Source organism: Hylobates moloch, unplaced genomic scaffold (genome assembly GCF_009828535.3).
Source record: "Hylobates moloch isolate HMO894 unplaced genomic scaffold, HMol_V3 SCAFFOLD_19, whole genome shotgun sequence".
Classification (NCBI taxonomy): Eukaryota; Metazoa; Chordata; class Mammalia; order Primates; family Hylobatidae; genus Hylobates; species Hylobates moloch.
The window spans coordinates 43,993,823-44,015,977 of NW_026652294.1; positions in this window are offsets into that span (position 1 = coordinate 43,993,823).

The window sequence follows — 22,155 nt, forward strand, 5'->3', positions numbered from 1 at the left end:
ACTCTGTCACCAGGCTAAAGTGCGGTGGCTCAATCTCGGCTCATTGCAACCTCTGCCTCCCGGGTTCAAGCGATTCTCCTGTCTCAGCCTTCCGAGTAGCTAGGACTACCGACACGTGGCACTATGCCAAGCTAATTTTTGTATTTTTAGTAGAGACAAGGTTTCACCATGTTGGCCAGGATGGTCTCGATCTCTTGACCTCGTGACCCACCCACCTCGGACTCTGAAAGTGCTGGGATTACAGGCGTGACCCACTGCGCCCGGCCTATAATCACTTTCTAAAAGCCATTTCTCTAAAGTTGGAAATTCAAGTTATTTCTAGTTTGTCACTACTATAACAATGATTCCATAAACCTTTTTTTTTTTTTTTTTTTTTTGAGACGGAGTTTTACTCTTGTTCTCCAGGCTGGAGTGCAATGGCTTGATCTCAGCTCACTGCAACCTCTGCGTCCTGGGTTCAAGTGATTCTGCTGACTCAGTGTTTATTTGCATGTGTGATTACTTCTTTACTATTACTACCGAAGCAGATTGTGGTTTTTACACATTTTTCATTCCTAGTGCAAAATTGCTTTCCAGAAATATTGCATAGATTTACACTCTTCAAAAGTAGGGTATGGAAGTGCCTCATCTTAAACTAGACAACAGTTGAGAAATTTGTTGCCATTTTGACACCTGAAGCAGCATTATCCCAAAGATGTTTTGCTTTGCAACTCTTGGATTTCTAGTAGGATTTATAACCACTTGTATTTTTTTGTGACTTGCTTTTGCTGAGTTTTTAAATGAAATGTACATCCCTTTCTAAACTGAGTCATACAAGATTTTTTTTTTTTTTTTTTTTTGAGACAGGATCTTGCTGTCACCCAGGCTGGAGTGCAGTGGTGCAATCTTGGCTCACCGCAAACTCTGCCTCCTGGGTTCAAGTGATTCTCCTGCCTCAGCCTCCCGAGTAGCTGGGATTACAAGTACATGACACCACCCCTGGCTAATGTTGTATTTTTAGTAGAGGCGGGGTTTCACCCTGTTGGCCAGGCTGGTCTTGAACTCCTGACCTGAAGTGATCTGCCCACCTTGGCCTCCCAAAGTGCTGGGATTACAAGCATGAGCCACCGTGTCCGACCTCGATTCGTACAAGATCTTTATATATGGAGGGGTCAAGTCTTTACCACATAACATACAAAAGCTTTTTGTGTTTATCATTTGCTTTTCGTTTTTAAACTTACGAATATTATAAAATCATATTTAGTTGAATTTCAGTGTTTTCCTTTTAGATTTCTGCTTTTGATAAGATACTTTAGCTCTAACCTGCTGAAAATTACACATAAATATTTATTGTTTTATGGTTTACTTTTTTAACACCTAAAACATTTAATACATCTGGAATTTATTTAGGGTGTGGTGTGAGTTCGGTGTTTATTTACACTTACTTTCTAAATGGTAAGCCAGTTTTTCCCAATTTGTTGAACGATTCTACTGATTTTAAATTTCACCCTTATAGAATACTCTCTCTCTCTCTCTCTCTCTCTCTCTCTATATATATATATATATATGTAGAAACAGACCATGTTGCCTAGGCTAGTCTCAAAGTCCTGGGCTCAAAAGATCCCCCTGCCTCAGCCTCCCAAAGTGTTAAGATTACAGGCAGGAGCCACTATGCCCAGCCCTCCATTGTATTTCTGAACATATTATTAAAAATATGCAGGCAAGGTATAAATGTTGGGTATTTATTTTATAATTAACTTTAATAGCTTTGTATACTTGTATTAGCCATAATCATTTTTAAGTTGGATATCTTGGGCTTTGCAAAGAGATAATCATATTATTTGCAAGAAATGTTTGTCAATATTTAGAATTTTTACTTCTTTTTCTTATAGACCAATATAGTAGAGTGCTAAAAAAAAAATAGGTGTTTGAGACAGACAGACCTGGGCTAAATTCAACTGCACCACCTATTAACTTGAACCTTCTGCAATTTATCCAATCTCTGAGGGTCAGTTTCCTCAAAGAGGAATAATAATACCTACTTTATGGAGATCTTAGGAGGATTAAATGAAATATTGTCTATAAGGCACATAACCAAGTAGCTGGCATATACAGCTGCTATTATTGCTTGTCTGATTGCATTGGCTGAAACTCCCAGAACGTTAAATAATAATGGTAATTGTGGACATCTAGACTTTAACGGTAATCGAGTCATTTCTAAATGAAAATACCAGGCACTGTTGATGATGATGATGATGACTAACATATATTAAGCATTTGTGCCCCATTCAGCTTATATGTCATAGAGACAACTGCAGGAAATTACCCCAGCATCGTGCATACTTGCTCTTGATAACACTGCTTTTATTCACTTATTCCCTCATTTAATTAATTTATTCAATAGACATTTGTTGAGCATGCCTAGAGGCTTTCATTTAATATGCCTCAATTCTAACTATCTTCATTTTGGATACGGTGTTACTTATGTGTTGAAGGAGGGAGAAACAGATACAGAAACAGGCAGTGGAAAATAACCGCATTGAGGCTTCATGTATAAACCACTCATAGAGCTACCTATGTGCATGGATTATGGTGCTGTCCTTTGATTATGTCCTTTCTTGTCCTTTATGCCTGGGCTGTCTGGCCTCATTGAAAGCAAAGAATGAGGTTTAGAGTTTGTAATGAGATGAAGAATGGGGCTGAGATTTTTCTGACGGAAGCTCTCCATTCATTCAACCATCACTGGCTGGTGCTAGTAAAAATAAGATGGATAAAGTGTGGATTTTGCCTTTGAGTCTTCATAACTGAGAAAACCAGGAGTGTGAGGAATATTATTCCAGAACATACAAAGATGACGAAAACAGAGAGAGAGAAGTGCTGATGCAGGAAGGCAGGGGGCTTGAGGGCTTGTTTAAGGGTGGGGACGTGTGGCTATAGAGATGGTGGAGTTAGGACTGGCCTCCCAGAGTTCTGATGTCATGAGAGATTGGCAAGAATTTTCTGAGTGGGCGAGAAAGTGCATACTGGTGGTGGGAACGGTTATGCAAAGACGCAGAGACTTGTGGGAGCAGGTTGCTTAGTCTGCCGATAAACAGCCTGTTCTTCCACAGTGGAGCTGTATGGAAAATAAGTGGATTTTGTGACTGAATTTTATTTGATGTAGCCCACCTACAAACTAGAGCTTATCTTGGATGGTTTAATGAGGTCAGCAGAGTAAAGAAGGGAAACAGCTATGGCTTGTTAATATTCGTAGTCATGATATTTACTGGGACAAAACAAAAATAAAGCCCAAAAATATAGCCTTTGCTGGAAAAAGATTGGGGACCAAATGAGAAACTGAAAGAATTTACTGCCTTTAGTAAAAGCAAAACAGTGAATTAACTTCCTTCAAATTTGCTCAGTCTTTCTATTTCGCTTCCCATTTTTCTTCTCCTAGACCCTCACTGAGCAGCTAGTTTCTTACAAAATGGATGACAAATATTAGCTGGGAGCATAGAAGAACATTATTTAACTCTCTCCCTAAAAGCATATGCAAATGGTGGACGCAGGAATGAATTCAGAATTTGGGGATTAATTCATTTTTCCTCCAGAGTCAGCTTCTCCTTCTTCCTCTCTGTACCCTGCTTCCTTTCAGGTATTTGGGTTTGGCAGGCTATTAATGGGTGGAACCCACAGACACAAGGAAGTGATTTTATAGGCTTTCTTCTGGGCTCATGTACAATTTTTAAAAATTCCTTTTGATCCTCGAAGATCCCAGCAGCCAGCTCTGGTTAACATCACCGAGAAGGCAGCCGCACCCAGAGCTGTCCTAGGAGCTAGACTTCTCATATACCAAACTGCTGGCAATTCTGTCTCCTTGCCTGAGACAGGAGGCATCTTGAGAAGATTCAAATGAAGGGAAATGGAGAGTTGGATAATTAACATATGAATTTGATTAATGTTTACATCTGTGAAAAGCATTTTGTACCAAATAAATATCAGATAAATTTCTTAAAACTTCCATCACCGTCTTCCCCTCTCTGGGGGAAAAGAGTTGACTAGTTTTAATCCTTGTTTTCTATACAAAAATTCCTGAGTGTGGGTCCAGTAAGAGCTTAAGATTGATCCTGTCCTGGTCATCTGAAACTTCTTCCTGTTTTTCTAAAATTCCTAGAGGTGTCTGTAATGGAACGACTACTAGGGCACATTGAGGGGTTGTGGGAAATGAAAGGGAAATGGAAGACTAGAGAGGAGCAAGTGAACAGAATTTCAAAGGGGATGACTCAAAAAGTAACCATCCCTGTGAGCTAGAGAGTAATTATTGTCTAATGAGGCTGGACCAGTCCTTTAACCTGAGACTGTCTCCTTTGGCCTTTGATGAGGCCTGCTGAGCAGGGCATTTGATGGCTTTTTGAGCACTTACAAATAAAAATGGCCATGAATTAGTTATGAGTGTGTTCCCGACTGGACCCATTCCTTTAATGGGATGACTAGGCTAGTTCTATCAAGGAAGTACTGGAATCCTACTGTATATTAACCAACATCTTGCTTAACCACTTCATTGAATTTGAGTAAGGTTTCTGAGCTATGCGTACAAAGTCTCTCCATGTAGATAAGATAGACAATTACAGATTGGTGATAATGTAATGAGAAAGAATTGCATGCCATTGAACACCTGGGTTCCAAATATGACGAACAAAGATTAGCATCAATATGGGAGATTATCTTAGTGCCGAACCACAGGGCCCTGTCATATAGGACATTTTTATTTATGACGTGTTTGAAGGCAGATTTTAGGTTCATTATATTTGTAGATAACACAATGGAAACCCTAAATAATGGAATTGTACCCATCAAATGAGCTGGAATCATGAATCAGAAAGCTATGGCTGGAAACAGTAGAAGTTGGTCTTCTATTTTCTTGTCCTTCCTTCTCCACATCCCTTGCCTGTCTCTCCTTCTTCTTTACAGCATGTATAAGTTTATAAACTCCATGCAGTACTGCCGAAAAATTAAATGAGAAGAAGAAAAGTGGGAGAGATAATATTATTCCATATATTCTTCAGATGAAGCTCAGAATTTTAGAGAGGTCCAAGATCACATACCTCCTAAGTAGTATCAGTAGGGGCAGAATTCAAATCCTAGCTCCTCCTCCTTTTTTAATTTTCTTTTTCTTTTTCTTTTGAGATAGAGTCTCACTCTGTCACCCAGGCTGGAGTGCAATGGTGTGATCTCGGCTCACTGCAACCCCTGCCTCCCGGTTCAAGTGATTCCTCTGCCCCAGCCTCCCACGTAGCTGGGATTACAGACATCCACCAATACGCCCTGCTAATTTTTTGTATTTTTAGTAGAGATGGCGTTTTGCCATGTTGGCCAGGCTGGTCTCGAACTCCTGACTTCAGGTGATCCACTGGCCTCAGACTCGCAAAGTGCTGGGATTACAGGCGTGAGCCACCAAGTCCAGTCTAGCTCCCCTCTTTTGCATACATAGTATGCTGAAGTTCTCTAGATATATTCTTTGAGAATGACAATGGCTGCTTTGCTGAGCACAAGCATTCAATGCAATAAAATGGTGGCTACGGAATTAGGCACATGCTTAATATGTTCTTTCAATCAGGCAACCAGGCCTGGGATAAAGCAACTGCTGCTAACTTGTACTTCTGCTGAGTCAAACCCATCAAAAAGGCCCCCAGAGCTAAAAATAAGGGGTCATAAAATGTATTCAGGCCACAAGATCAAGAACCAGCACTTTAGATGGGCTACCACATATGCTGAAAATAATGATTCAGTGCTGAAAATGAAAATTTTAGAGCAAAAAGGGACTAAAAGAAATAATGTAATGTAACCCCCCCACTTGGATATGGAGAATGCTGGACAGAGAGAACTCAGTTGGTTTGCTCAAGGTTACCCAATTAATAATCGGCAGGATTGGTTTCTTGTACCTGGTTCAGGGTTCTCTGTATTCCATCATAGTGTTCTGATTTATTATAATGGCAATGATATTATTATAATGGTAATTTATTCTGCCTGTACTTACTGGGACTTTCCCAATTCCAATTTCATTGCATTTCTGTAAAGACTAACCTCATAGCTACAGCAAAGGACTGATAAGTGGTTTGTTTTGTTTTGTATTGTTTTTTGTTTTTGTTTGTTTGTTTGTTGTTTTAGCTCACTGCGATGGGCAGAATAATGGCCCCACCCACTCAAAGATATTTGTGCCGTAATCCTCAGAAAATGTGAATATTTAATGTCATCTGGCAAAATAAATTTTGCAAATATGACTGATGAAGATACGGGTACAGACCTTGAGGTAGAAAGGGTATCCTGGATTATTCAGGTGGGCCTAATCTAATCATGAGTCCTTAAAAGTGGAAAACCCTCTCAGACTGTGATCAGGTTGAGAGAGAGAGAGAGAGAAAGAAAGAGAGAGGGAGAGGGGGAGAGAGAGGGAGAGGGGAAGGGAGGGAGAGAGAGAGAGAGAGAGAGAGATGCGATAATGGAAGCAAGGTTAGAGAAATGCAACTTTGCTGGCTTTGAAGATGCAGAAAGGGACTGAAATCCAAAAAATTCAGGGAGCCTCTAGAAGCTGGAGAAAGCATGGAAATAGGCTTTTTTCCCCTAGAACTTCCAGAAAGGGATGCAGACTTGCTGATGCCTTGGTTTTAGACTGGTGAAACCTATGTCGGACTTTGAACCTACAGAACTGTAAGATAATACATTGGTCTTGTTTTGAGTCACTGTATTTGTGTGTTGTTTTTTTATTTTTATTTTTATTTTATTTATTTATTTTTTTTTTGCTGCTATAGCATGTTACAGCTTCTCCTCAGAGACAGGGTGGACCCCTACTCAAAATTTGGTTCAGATGTCAAGCCTGGTGATGATGCCTCCACTATACACATGTGCCAACAGGGTATTAAAAGGTTTGTTACTTACATAATAAGTCTTTCAGTGCGGCTTCCAAGCAGGTCCAGAAATGGCTTGAAAAAGCAGAGAAGGGAGACTGGCTTGGGAATATTATGGTAGTTAGGTGGTAGGGATGGAGTGAAGGTTCTCATGCGTGGTTTGATAGTTCCATTGGCTCCAAAGGAGAGAGCACCCAAGCTTTCTTAGCAGCTTGCCAAGGTGTGGGGCAGTAGAGGAATAAGGTGGAGTGAGGCTTAAATAATGTTAATAGTCAAACAGCAAGAAATGGAGTCACTATTGTACAGTAACAAGAGAAAACTGGTACACTAATCGTCCTCTAGCTCCATCAATGCAGCCTGTGAATCCGCCCATTCATCCACCTGTATTCTATTATGTATCCACTGCATGCCAGGTATAGTTCTACAGATTATGGATGAAGCGATGTCCGTGAAATAATATTTTTTCCTGTTGTACTCACAGTCTAGTAAGAGTGAACACTGAACTGACTCATAATTATTTGATTATTTGCTGAGGATCACAATTGTGGTATATTGAGGACCGTAAGAGACCACAATGGAAAGACAGACTTTTCTTCATACTACTTTTAGGAGAATTTTCACTGGAAAGGTGAGAGTTGGCACAGTTGAACTAGCAGTTCAACACACAGTGGTAGAGATGAAAGAATTCTAGGCAAAAGAGAAAAGCATAGACAAAGGCATAGATGCATGAAGTTATGTCTGTGTTGCACTGGATGGGATTAACAAATGAGCATTTTTTTTTCACCCTCTGATTTCCTGTGGGCTTGGGATTGGGGACTGGAGATTAGGGATGCAGTTTGGAAGGAAAAGCTGGAATAGTAAGGGAGAGTGGGGTTAAAGATGACCAACTGTTGGTTACCTGCATGTTGACCTAATGTAAGGATGTGAGTTTGTTTTTGGTCTAAAGCCATTGCCTCATACCCAGTTTAATATACTTGAAGGAAAACATGTGAGATCTATAAAGAAGACAAGATTGGAAAGAAATTGTTTCAAGAAAAGGAAGTTAATCAGTAATTGAGTCTAACTGGTATAGACTGCAGTTTCTTTTCCAATAATGGCCCAAGGAAATGATGTACAAAGTGTGTGGAATTATGATTGCTTATTGAAGAGGGAGTTTGCTTTGGGGGGTGGACTAGGGGGTTGGTGAAGGAATAAAAATGCTCATCATGACTCAAAATGTGTCTTCTCTCCCTTGGGTCCTCCTCTCGGTGACACCATAGAACATCTTGGGACATCACTTTTTTTTTTTTTTTTTTGAGACAAAGTCTCGCTCTTGTCCCCCAGGCTGGAGTGCAATGGCATGATCTCGGCTCACTGCAACCTCTGCTTCCTGGGTTCAAGCGATTCTCCTGCCTCAGCCTCCTGAGTAGCTGGGATTACAGGCATCTGCCACCATGCCTGACTAATTTTTGTATTTTTAGCAGAGATAGGGTTTCACCATATTGGCCAAACTGCTCTCGAGCTCCTGACCTCAGGTGATCCGCCTGCTTTGGCCTCCCAAAGTGCTGGGATTACAGGCATGAGCCACCGCACCTGGCCATCATTGTTGGTCTTTAAACTCCATTCCTCCCCAGAGGGCTGGTACCATGGTAGTAGCCTCCACCCTTATGTGGGTATCAGCTGGGGCAGTCTGGATTTGTATAAGAATTCCAGTGTTAATGATGGAGTTCTGTTGCAAAGAGGGGCAAGTGTTCTTTCAAGTTCTCACCCCCACCCAGTGCTGCGTTCTCCCTTCTCTCTCCCTCTGTTTTGTATTTTAGATTCAGGGGGATCTTTCACATATATAACAAGTTCTTGCTTTGAACTTAAAAATAAACACTATGAAAAAAGAAATGTGTGTTCCAATCTGACTCGAAATGCCCAAATATGATTAGTATTAGGCTGTGAAATAGCTCTGCTTATCTCTAGGAGCCAGCTGCTGGGAGCATTTTGAGGGATCAGGCTGGTTGTTGTGGATGATTTTTTTTTTTTAAACAAAACATAAGCCCCGAATGTCTGCACATGGAGAGTGTACAAACTCTCCATGAAGTCCCCTTTGTCAAAAACTCTGTCTTTCTAATTTTTATTCTCCCCTCATTTGTCCCGATCCCAATCATGGAAGACAGTGTGGGAGCCAAATAGGTCCCAATTTCAATCTGGCCATTTCCCTCTTACTTCTCTCTGTATTTCAGCCTTTCTCTTTTCTAAACTTGCCTGGCTGCATCAAAGGACTTTCCAATTGAGGAAACAAATTATTTGGGTCGTACAGGCCACCACTGCTATTTATGAGCCAAAAAAAATGCCGCTTGGCATTTGGAAAACTGATTTATTAATACATGCAGGGTCTTGTATGTCAACAACTGCAAATTATGGATAACAGATTTGCATCTTCTATAGTTTCATGGCCTCATTCAAAAGGACTTAATGAGCTAACGAAAGGGCTAAATGATAAAATGTTTTTTTTTCTCTCAAAGCTCTTTTTGACCTACCTGCCTATCTCTCCCATCAAAAAGTAAGAGAGAAGGAAAGAAAACACAAAATATTAATTTACTGAAAAGCTTAACTTTAAAGCATCATGAGATTTTAAATCTGTGAATTACTCTGTATGATATACGAGTCAATTACAGAAAGAATAGGAAATAGTAACAGGTTTGCATCAATCTTCAGCTAAACTATGTTCAGGGAAATGAAGCTAGAATTCAATCAAACAAGGAGCTAACATTAAATTCCTTCTGAACACACTACTCTGGAAGAATATTTGAGGGACACTAAAAGTGAAAAATAAGGTACATTTGTCTTTGGTGAATGTGCACTATATTTGAAGAGACAAGATATTAAAAGTCGTGTATTGACATTGAAAACTTCCTTAGCAATTTACTCCCAAGAGAGGTGAAGCAGCAGAGGGTCATTACTTGGCAAATAAGCAAAAAGAATAATAATTACCACTAACTAGAGGCATTACTGTGGGATTGTAGGGGTCTATATTAGTCCATTTTGTGTTACTATAAAGGAATACCTGAGGCTGGATAATTTATAAAGAAGAGAGTTTTAATTGGCTCATGGTTCTGCAGGCTGTACACAAAGTATAGTGCCTGCATCTGGTGAGGGCTTCAGAAAGCTTCCAATCATGGCAGAAGGTGAAGAGGAGCCAGCCTGTCACACGGCAAGAGAGAGGGCAAGACAGAGAAAGGAGAGGTCCCAGGCTCTTTTAAACAACCACGTCTTGTGTGAACTAACTGAGCAAGAACTGACTCATCACTAAGGGGATGGTGCTAAGCCATTCATGAGGGATCCACCCGCATCATCTAGCACTTCCCAGTAGGCCCCACTTCTAACATTGGAAGTCACATTTCAACATGAGATTTGGAGGGGACGAATATCCAAAGTATGCCAGGGTCTGAGAGGATTTCTTTCTCCCACCCACCCCCCTCCACTCCCCCCCTTTTTTTTTTTTTTTGAGACAGCATCTGGCTCTGTTGCCCAGGCTGGAGTGCAGTAGCATGATCGTGGCTCACTGCAGCCTCAGCCTCAACCTCCCAGGCTCAAGTGATTCTCCCACTTCAGCCTCCCAGTCCTCAGCCTCCTGGGACTACAGGTGCATACCACCATGCCCAGCTACTTAAAAAAATTTTTTTTAAGAGATGAGGTCTCCCTTTGCTTTCCAGGCTGGTTTCAAACTTCTGGACTCAAGCAATCCTCGTGCTTCAGCCTCCCAAAGTGCTGGAATTACAAGCATAAGCTTCTGCTCCTGGCCCCTGAGAGGATTTCAAGTAAGAGATAGATTTTTTTTTTTCTGGATTTCAAATATAATCAGGATCCTGGTAAGTTGGAAAAGCAAGAAGAACATCTCACAAGAGAGGGGATGAAAAGAGGACTTGCAGAGGATGTTCTGTGGGTGCTCAGGGTTTTGTGTACAGAGGTTCTTTGTGAGTTTGGAGAATTAATGGAGAGATGTGATTCAAAAGAGCATCAGAAACATCAAATGCCTAGGAAATGCCAATGAAAGATACTCGAGACTCCTACACAGAAGATTACACACAGTTACTGATGATAAATGGAAGAAAATACCAAGTTCATGGGCTGAAAGACTCAAAGTTGTTATATCTTGTTTTCTTGAAATTCATCTCTCTATATTTAATTCAATCCCAGTCACGTCCCAGCAGATTTTATATTTGTGGAAGTTGACAAGCTGATTCTAAAATACATATGGGGCAGGGCGTGAGCAGCCAAGGTGGGTGGATCACTTGAGGCCAGGAGTTTGAGACCAGCCTGGGCAACATGACAAAACCCCATCTCTACTAAAAAGACAAAAATTATCCAGGGGTAGTGGTGCATGCCTGTAATCCCAGCTACACGAGAGGCTGAGGCAGAGAATTGCTTGAACTTGGGGGGCGGAGACTGCAATGAGCTGAGATCATACCACTGCACTCCAGCTTGGGTGACAGAGTGAGACTCCATCTCAATAAATAAATAAATAAATAAATAAATAAAATTTATATGGAGATAAACAGAGCTAAGAATAGCCAACGTCAAAGATGAGTAAGATGTATTTAAAACTATAGTACTTAAGGCTATGGGTTACTAATATGATCAATGGATCATATTAGATGTACAAATAAAACTATAGTAATTAAACCTGTGGGTTAATATGATCAACGGAATAGAGAGTCCAGAAACAGATTCACACACTTGGTCACCGAGTTTATCTTTTTTTTTTTTTTTTGAGACGGAGTCTCGCTCTGTCACCCAGGCTGGAGTGCAGTGGCGCAATCTCGGCTCACTGCAAGCTCCGCCTCCCGGGTTCACGCCATTCTCCTGCCTCAGCCTCTCCGAGTAGCTGGGACTACAGGCGCCTGCCACCACGCCCGGCTAATTTTTTGTATTTTTAATAGAGACGGGGTTTCACCGTGGTCTCGATCTCCTGACCTCGTGATCCGCCCGCCTCGGCCTCCCAAAGTGCTGGGATTACAAGCGTGAGCCACCGCGCCCGGCCTGGTCACCGAGTTTATGACAGAGTTGCCAGGTCCATTACTGCTGACAGTGTAAACTGGTGCACCCACTTTGAAAAACATATGAATATTCTGACACACAGAAGTTCCATATTTCAGTATATCAACAGAAATGTGTACATGTGTGCCAAAACACATATCCATAGGTGCCTATAACATCACTGTTTCTCTTAACCCCACCCCCCATTACCATTGGAAACAACCTAAATGTCTTTCAACAACTAAATGACTAATAAATTATAATTCATTCACACCATGGAAGACTACGTAGTAGGTTCGGTAAATGTTTTCTGTAAAAGATCAGATGGTAAATCTTTTAGACTTTGCAGGCCGTTCAGTCTCTGTCACGACAACTCATCTCTGCTTTTGAAGAATGAAAGCAGTCACAGAGGATACATAAGTGAACACGGCTGTGCTTCTGGAACTTTATCTATGGATACTGAAATTTGAATTCCATACAATCCACTTTAGAAAATATTCTTTTTCTTTGTTTTTTTTTGACTATTAAAAAATATAAAAACTGTTATTAGCTTGCAGGTTGCACAAAAACCTGCAGTGAGACGTACATGAAGAAGGACCAGCAACTGCTACACACTCCACAACATGGATAAACCTTACAGATTTAATGATAAATAGAAGAAAAACAGACTGAAAGCAGCATACACATTATAATTACACTTGTATAAAGTTCAAAAACAGGCAAAACTAACTTATGGTGATGAAGGTCAAAAGAGTTAATTGCCTTTGGAGAGGTAATTATACAGCAGGCTTCTGCACTGTGGCTGATGCTCTATTTTGTGATCTAGGTGGTAGCTAATCAGGTAGGTTCACTATCTAAAATGTCACCAATCTATATTGTGAATTTGCCATATCTCAATAGAACAATTTTTTGTTTGTTTATTTGTTTTAAATAATCTAGGAGCAATTTAAGAGACCATATCATGCCATGTCTGAGAGTATAGATTCTGTACATAGACTGCTAAATCCTAGTTTTGTCATTAGCTGTGTGACCTTGGGCAAGTTGTTTCAGCTCTCTGTTCTTTAGTTTTTCTCAACTGTAAAAAAGTGATCACAATCATACTCAGTTGACTCAATAGTACTCGATACTTGTAGCATTGCTGTAAGAATGATGAGTTAATCCATATAAAGTCACTTAGAACAATGCTGGCATGCCCTAAGAACTCAATAAATGTTAGGTGTTATTATTGTGGCCAATAACTTTTTTGCTTTAGGTCTTAAGCTCCAGTTTGTTAAGACATTTATAAACTCTTGATTCTGTCACAAACATAGTTTTACATTAAGCAAGGCCAGGAGCACAAAGAAGCCTTTTTTAACTCACATGTGGTCCAGCCCAGCTCACCAGGAATCTGATTCTGAAGAGTCTGGGAATAAAGGCTCAGAGTCATAAATAATATAAATATCCCTTGTCTTATTTAGAATGTACAGATTGCCTGTGAATAGTTGCAGTGTCAGTAGGTGTTAGCTGAAGACTCTGAGATCTGGGATTCCAAACAAATATATACTTCCATTCTGAACGAATCATTTTTATAGAAAACAGACGAGGCTTGTTCGGTAGGTGCAGGAACAATATCTTATGCTGCTCGCCTGTTCTCTAGGCCGAGATCCTGCATCCAAAAAGTGCCAGAGGCAGGATATCTTGACCTGCAGGAATTTTATAGGGTAAACCCTGCTCATTCACCTAAAATATTTTCCTGGAAAAAAAGCCAAAAATAAATAAAGTCTGAAATAATCATCTAATTCCTACCCTTTATGCTCTTTATTTATTTTTATTTTTATTTATTATTATTATTTTTTGAGACGGAGTCTCGCTCTGTTGCCAGGCTCGGCTCACTGCAACCTCTGCCTCCTGGGTTCAAGCGATTCTTCTGCCTCAGCCTCCCAAGTAGCTGGGATTACAGGCATGCACCACTGCACCTGGCTAATTTTTGTATTTTAGTAGAGATGGGGTTTCACCACGTTAGCTAGGCTGGTCTTGAACTCCTGACCTCGTGATCCACCCGCCTCGGCCTCCCAAAGTGCTGGGATTACAGGCGTAAGCTACCGCGCTTGGCCCCTTTATGCTCTTTAAATGACTACTATACCATCCGGGGAGGCATCATATTCCATGACTTAAAACAATGAAGCAAATATGCCAGGCACAGTGGCTCAGGCCTGTAATCCCAGCACTTTGGAAGGCCGAGGCAGGCGGATCGCTTGAGCTCAGGAGTTCATGACCAGCCTGAGCAACACAGTGAGACTTCATCTCTACAAAACACACACACACACACACACACGCAAATTAGCCGACACGGTGGCATGCACCTGTAGTCCAAACTACTCGGAAGATTGAGGTGGGAAGAGCACTTGAACCTGGGAGGTGGAGGTTGCAGTGAGCCGAGATCATGCCATTGCACTGTAGCCTGGGCACTAAAGCCACACCCTGTCTCAGAAAACAAAAAGAATTTTTTTTTTTTAAATGAAGCAAATAGCATTTTTACCAACTACAAATATCTGTTCATCTGTTCAATCATTCGACAAATTTTATTGAGTGCTTAATATATGCTGTATAAAAGGCAAAGGAAGTTCCTGAGTAAAACAATTTTTTGACTGTATTCTTTGTTTATGGTGATGTTTCTTTAACATTTATGACCATGGAATGCTACAATCCCTTCCTGTTCTTCTTTTTTATTTTTTCTCTTAATACCCATTCATATCACAGAATACACTTTGGGAAATGCTGAGTTAACTAATCTTTTATTGCTGAATACCAAGGTTTCCTAACTCTTTGCTGTCATAAATAACACTGCAGCGAACATTTTTGTACCTACAGCTTTGCACACATGTTGGATTATCTTTTTAGGATACATTTCTAAGAGTGGAATTGTTGAGTTAAAGGCTCTGTTTCTTTTTATGTGCATAAAAGACCCTCCGTCAGTTTTACAAATCGTAGGGAATCACAGACTCATAAAATAGCAGAGTCGGAAGGGATCTTAGAGAGCATCAACTCAAGCGCTCCTGTCATCGTGGGAAGACGGGGGCTTGAAGCCAGGTCAGTCTTAATGCACTTCTCACAGCTCCACGTGGGCTCCTGGGGCAGCTGTCCAGCAGAAGAAAGACATTAGAGGGAAGTCAGCGAGGCATCACTAGTGTTAGCATTTACCCCTTCTGGCTCAGACTACACTCTCCCTATTTTTCCTCAAGGTCTTTCTGTTTTAAGCCACTGTGTCATATTTATGAGCCACGGGGTATTTACCAAGAAGAAAATGTCAGGAAAACAAAGATCCAACCTAGCGCCCATTCTTCCTCTTGAAAAACAGACAAGGAACCAGGTAGTTTGCAAAGGGCACAGGTTTTGTGTGTATGCATGTGTGTGCACGTGTGTGCACATGTGCACTCTCCTGTAGTAATTGCTTTGGGAAGCTTGGGATAAGACGCATACACTACACCATGTGATAATGATTTCTCTTCAGCACAGCTATGACCCTGAGGCTTATACTGCCTTAAGAGAGGGCTAGGCTGGGGATTGTGTGAATTATTTCCTAGTCTTGCCCGCTGTTTCCAGTAGAATTAGCTGCCATGTGGTGAGCGCATGTTTTTGAAAGATTCTTGGTAGGAGGTAGCATGCGGCTCAGGTCAACTATTTGAGCAGCCTTCTAGGCAGGGGAGCAGAGCTGAGAGTGACTAAACTCAAACCAGACCCAGAAGCTGGGGCACTGGCCAACCCCGCCTCCAGATAGGGACGAAGGTGCATTCCCTGGTGTCTCCCTTGGTGTCCCTCTTGGTTTTATTTGATTTGAACAGAATCCAGCTTTCCTCAAAACGAAAAAGGAGTGGGAGCTTCCAAGTTGCCTCTAACTTTAATTTGGGGAAGAATAACATCTTTTCTGTGTTGTACAGACACACATCACCACATCAGAGCAAATGCCCCCAAAGCTCCATTCTGATTTCTGGCTTGGAAAAGTTCTTGATGTTTCACAGAAAACCTTCCCACATCCTACCACACCCATCTTGTTTTTCCACCCGCCTCAGGCATCTTCTGCCTCATGACTGCGGTATTATTAATGGAATGGGAAATTGGCAAAAAAATTCTTGTCAATGGCTGATCGGAGCTGCCCACCCAATGCCATCTTCCCAGCCTCAAGCCATCCTGGTTTGTGTGGCTCAGGAGATTCCAACTCAGATTAGAGGTGATGCCAGGGAGGGCCCTGGTGGGATACTTTGTTCAGGGCACAAGAGCCCTCTTTGGTGTACCTTGGAGTCAAATTAAGTCCTGATATTGCTTGAGACAGAGATGGTGGAAGCATCTCTTTCTTTCCATGGCTTCTATCACATTCCTGGGCACATATCAGAGATTCAACAAACATTTGTTGAATAAATGAGCAAATGGCTTGGGACTTGTCTTGCTTTCAGATATATAGTCTTTCTTGGTCTACTATTGTGGGTACACACATGTCTGTGTTTACTTTAACTTCCAGCCATGTTCACCATTTGAGGATTTCATGGGGAGGCAGGACAGGGGATAAGATGCCGTCTTTAATGTTAGAAAAATCCCTTTTCTTCTTTGTGGAGTCTCTTCCCCGCCTCCATCTGTTGCCTGCGGTGATGCTCTCGGGCTTACTAAAAACGAAAGACTAATGCCAGACTTGATTTCAGGCAGAGATATATTTCAGGCTGAGTTACAAGTAGGCCCTTTGGGAAGCATAGACAGACAGAAAGAAGAGGAAAAGGTCAAGTCCAGGTAATGGAGTAAAATTTGGGTCTGGTTCTAACATTCAAGGCTTCCATGTATCCATGGGCAGTTTGGATATTTCTTATGTGCCAGCAGAGGGGATCCATTGGCACTCATATTCAGCCTACAAACACTATTCTTGACACTACACACTCTGTCACAGGTCATGTGCACAAGGAGGAAGATGCATCGTTTTTGTAGCACAAGGACAGTAACCAATCACGGAGCTGGGCATCTGCTTATTGGGGATGGTATGTCTTTTTCTAATTTGCACAAAGTCTTCATATATGGCAATGTGGTCTGAAAACTCAATTCCATATTTTATGTTTCTCCATTCTTTTTTGAATGTCCTGGATTTGTGAACAGTGAGTGTGTGTGTACATATGTGTGTGTGGGTGTGTGAGAGAGAGAGAAAGGGAGAGTGTGTGTCTTTGTGTATGCTCTCAATATGGCTGTAAGGGCTGAATTGAGTAGATGGTATTAAAACTAGTGCAGGCTCGGAACAGTGGCTCATGTTTGTAATCCCAGCACTTTGGGAGGCCAAGGCAGGAGGCTTGCTTGCGGCCACGAGTTCAAGACCAGCCTGGGCAACATGGTGAGTCTCTGTCTCTAAAAAGTAAAAATTAAAACGATTAGCCAGGTGTGGTAGTGTGTGCCAGTAGTGCTACTTGGGAGGCTGAGATGGGAGGATCACTTGAGCCCAGGAGGTTGAGGCTGCAGAGAGCTATGATTGTGCCACTGCACTCAAGCCTGGGCAACAGATCAAGACCCTGTATCTAAAAAAACCAAATACATAAAAATAAAACTAGTGTACTTGCATTTGTGCCAAAATGCCCTCTCCTTTTCTCCTGATAGTTGAGTAGAGAAACAAGATTTCTGAGTGAATCTCTTCTTTCATTTTCCAGGCCTAGTGTGGTAGACAGGCATGTAACCACTGCTTGGCCAATTAAACCCTTCCCCTCCCATCTCCTTTTCTCTGACTTTGCATGGAAAGGAGGGAGGCATAATAATGTGACCTGCAGTGTCTTCCCCATTTTGAGGTATGGGCTGGGAAGGGAAATTGGGAAGGTTAGAAATGCTCCAGGTGAATTCACCTTCTCCTTCCAATTGGCCACATCACCTCCTGTGACTTCCTGACCTTCCTCTCCCAGTTTCTAGGTAGTTTTCTTATTGCTCCTTATAAATTGACTACTAAAGCATGGGTTGCTCTGAGTACTAGATATAGCCCATAAATCTAAAGCCAAGGAGACCTCCCACTAGTAGTTCCCATGGTCATCCCCAGTCCTCAACTTCCTCATCTCTAAAATGGAAGTGCCCATTGATATGGCCCTAGGATATAAGATGGGCCTGAGAGAACCTGTGTCTAGTCTACAGAGTTCCTGGGCTCCCTAGGCACCTAACATCACAGGCATTGTGCCAGCAGAGCCTTTTGATGTCCTCCTGGCTCTGTTCTTTTCTTGTTTTATAAGCTGTAAATCATCAAAGACTCAGCACTTGTTCCTTTTAGACATCACAACTCACCCTTTTTGCTCCTATCGAGATACCCCTTTTCCTCCTTAACTCTTCCTTAATTTATAGACTTTCATGTGAAGAGAGCTACAAACAAACTGACATTTCTGAATGATGGCACATTCTTTAAATCAAAATTCAGGCTCGCAGCAGTATCACATGAGCAAAGGATAATTCTCCCCTCATGGCGCGGGCTAGGCTTCAGAGGAGATTCAGTTTGCAATGTGGAATCCAGCTTGATTCTCATTTTACCTCCTCGGCCTCCCACATAATGTAAAAGCAACATCAATTTTTTTCTTGAGTTGGAACAAAAGTCTCTTAGATTTGCTACCTTGACTTAATCATCTTTAGGTATGTATGAAATCGGTAAGTGAATGACAAAAACAAAAACAGTTTGGTGAGATTGAGAGTTCCTGGTTCTTGACCTAATGTCCAGAAAGGCACTGCCCCTGAGACACTTTGATGTGTGTGTGTGTGCACATGCGTGTGTGCACACAGTAGTATATTCAGAAAAGTTTCTTTCCTGCTAATACTCAGTGACTGGGAAGAACAAATTGAGAGCTCCATATATTAAAAAGAAACTTTAGAACAAAGATGTCAAAGAAGAGTAGTTTGAGACAAAGGCATAAATATGAAATGTCTTACATGCTTTGTAATTGAAAGAAAGATAAAATGATGTTTAATAAGAATGTAAGAGTCGCAAATAATTTAGTAATAAATTATAGTCATATAAAGAAGGAGGAGGAGGGATGGGCTGAGGGGAGTCAGAAACCAGAAGAAAAGTTACAGAAGGATGGGGGTAGCAGAGGGGAGGTAGAAAGTATGTCTTTGTCTGTTTTGTGTTGCTATAAAGGAATACCTGAGAACGGGTAATGCATAAAGAAAAGAGGCTTATCTGGCTCACAGTTCTGCAGGCTGTACAGGAAGCAGAGCACCAGCATCTGCTTCTGGGGAAGGCCTCAGCATGCTTCCATTCATGTGAAAGGGGAGCAGGCATCACGCAGTGAGAGAGGAGGAAAGAGACAGAGGAGGAGGTGCCAGCCTCTTTTTAACAATCGGATCTCAGGAGAACCAATAGGGTGAAAACTCACTCATTACCACGAGGACAGTACCAAGCCATTCATGAGGAATCCGTCCTCTGACCCAAACACCTCCCATCAGGCCCCACCTCTGACACTGGGAATCACATTTTAACATGAGATTTGGAGGGGACAAATATCCAAACTACATCAGACTGTGAAGACAAAAAAGAGGAAGACAGAAAGAGACAGACAACAAAGATAACAAAGACCCAGGACACAGAGACCCATTCACTGATTCTATCGATAGTTTTTGAGCAGAGCTCAAAATAATTTTTCCACCAGAGTTCTACATTGTGCCAGACCCTTCCCCACGTGTTACTTTCACTGCTTCTCCCCACAAAGCCAACATAGATGGATAATGGAACTTGACTATGGATGGGGCAAAGCAGGAAGCTGAGGTCTGCAAAGGTAGAAAGGAGAGCAATACCGGGTGTACCTGGTCGGAAGGTGTTGTGTGAGGGAAGGAGGGTTTCTCAGCACTATAACCCATGTGGCTGAAGGTGCTCTGGGCTGCCTAGGCAGATGTGCACCCTCGACCGGCAACCCTGCAAGGGTTAAGTCCTGCAGGTTGTGCCTCTGGCTAAACATTTTCCACTGCTGTGATGAAATTTCAAGTGACCGCTGGGTAGCTGGAGGTTTAGGGAAAGCTGGGCTGAAGATTAAGTCATTTTTATGAGAATCACTTGTTTTTTTATTATTATTATAAATGCATACACCATGACATCTCACTTCCCAGAACCAAAATTTGGTAAGCCTGGGAAGGACCCAGGAATATAAATTTTTGAAGCACCCTGCAAGTGACTTTTTGTTGTTGTTCATTTTTTTTTTTTTTTGGAGACCTCTGTCACCCAGGTTGGAGTGCAGTGGCATGTTTGCAGCCTCGACCTCCTGGGCTCCAGCGCTCCTCACACCTCAGCCTTCCAAGTAGGTAGGACCACAGGTGCATACAACCATGCACAGCTATTTTTTGTAGAGAGATGGTTTTGCCGTGTTGCCCAGGCTGGTCTTGAAATCCTGAGCTAAAGCAATCTACCTGCCTCGGCCTCCCAAAGTTCTGGGGTTACAGGTGTGAGCCACCACACCTGGCCCCAACTAATTCTGATGCAGGAAATCCTAGGCTGGAACTGAAGGCCCCCATTCATTGCATGTTTCAAGCCCCAGCTTCTGCTTTTAGGTTCCATGATCCCAGAAACAATAGACTCTGAAAAAAGTCACAAGAGGGGTTGGATGGTGTTAGGAAATGATGAGTGTCATTGATAACTTTAAGGCCATTACTTCCCCTAGATTTATTTGCTTTCTTTGTGTAGTAGACTGTTAATGACCCTCCCACAGATTTTGACCAACTCAGGAAAAAAATCAAAAATCTTTCTTCTGCATCGTGGGTGTGTATTTCCTGTATATTCTAAAATACACCCTCCCTAAAACCCTATTTCTGCCTGAGTGTTTTTACCTGACCTCTAGGGTATTCTCAGTCAGTGCTGGAGCTTGCCAGAAGCACCAGAGAGTTATCCCCAGGATGGACCCTCATGCAGAGATACATGGGAGTTGGTGGATAAATACCCCAGCTTCCTTGCCTCCTGAAGAGACAATTCTGAAGCATCTCCTATTCAGTCTATAAAAAGTCCCAGCTGCCCACGCAGGAACTCACTCAATCATGTAAACAACTTACACCCAAATCACTGTCCCAGGATCTACTTGGGGGGAACCAAAACTAATACTTAAAAAAAAATTTTTTTAAATGCTCCTTGTAGCCTTGCGTATTTTCAAATACAGCTGTAGGGGAGGAGAAACAGCTTTTCCTCACCCATCCCTAGGTTCATGGCTGAGGATCCTATAACAAGAGACAGATTAACAAGAGAAAAGCATACATATTTATTTAATGTAAGTTTTATGTGACATGGGAGCCTTCATAAGGAAATGAAAACCCAAAGAAACAGTTAAACTTGTGTATTTTTATACAAAGTTTGGTGAAGAGCGGGTAGTTGTGAAGAACTATAATTGGACAAAGGGGGTCTGATCTAAGGGTAATAAACTGGGGGAAACTCTGCGAGGCCTGTGTGTTCAGCTTCCTCTCTTTGATTCTGTGTCTTCAAAGACAAGAAAGTTCCTTTCCTCTGGGTACAGGAAGGGCACCTCTGGAATGAGAATCTTATGACCTGCTTCAGGAAAGAAGGCTTGTGGGGTGGGAAATGAGAGGGAATTTCCTGCTTCTGCTGTTTTCTCAAATGCCAACATGCCATATTTTGGGGTAGCATGTCCTGAACCCCATCATGGCCAAGATGTGTGTCAACAAAAACAGTCAGGGCATAATAAAAATTTTCTTAACCATAAGTCAGAAAAACAAACAAAGAGAAATTTAGTAACAACCCTGCAAACTCCCTAGCTGCTGTACATATTTCCTTGTCATCTTATAATTCAGATGACTGCTCAACCAAAATTGCACATAAGAGACCAAAAAGATTTCTTTATTAAAATGCCTCATTTACATCTCATTAAAGTTTGATCAAGGGGTACACTATTATTTGAACTTGACATTGCCTTGGTCTGTGGGTGACCAGTGGTGCTCACACAATTTTCAGTACTTGAGCTCCTCCAACTCCGTAATCAACTGGTGCAGAGCTTCACACAGCCACGAGATTATATTGTCACCCCATGGCATTCCCTTGCATTTGAAATGGGCTTTGTAGAGCTTCCGTATATGTTATCTTGCTTGTGCTAAATAACCATCTTGTGGAGCAGTCAGGGCACACTGCTCTATTCTCTATTCTATGGAAATAGAGGGTTAGAGAAGGCAAATAGTTTGACCAAAGTCAAAATGAGGAAGTGTCCATCATTCATTCATTCATTCATTCATTCATTCACTGAACAGTTAGTTCAAGAGAAACAGCCTTTTCTCAGCCTGCAGAAAGAATGCTCTATTCAAAATTATTTTCTAGACATTTTTCTTT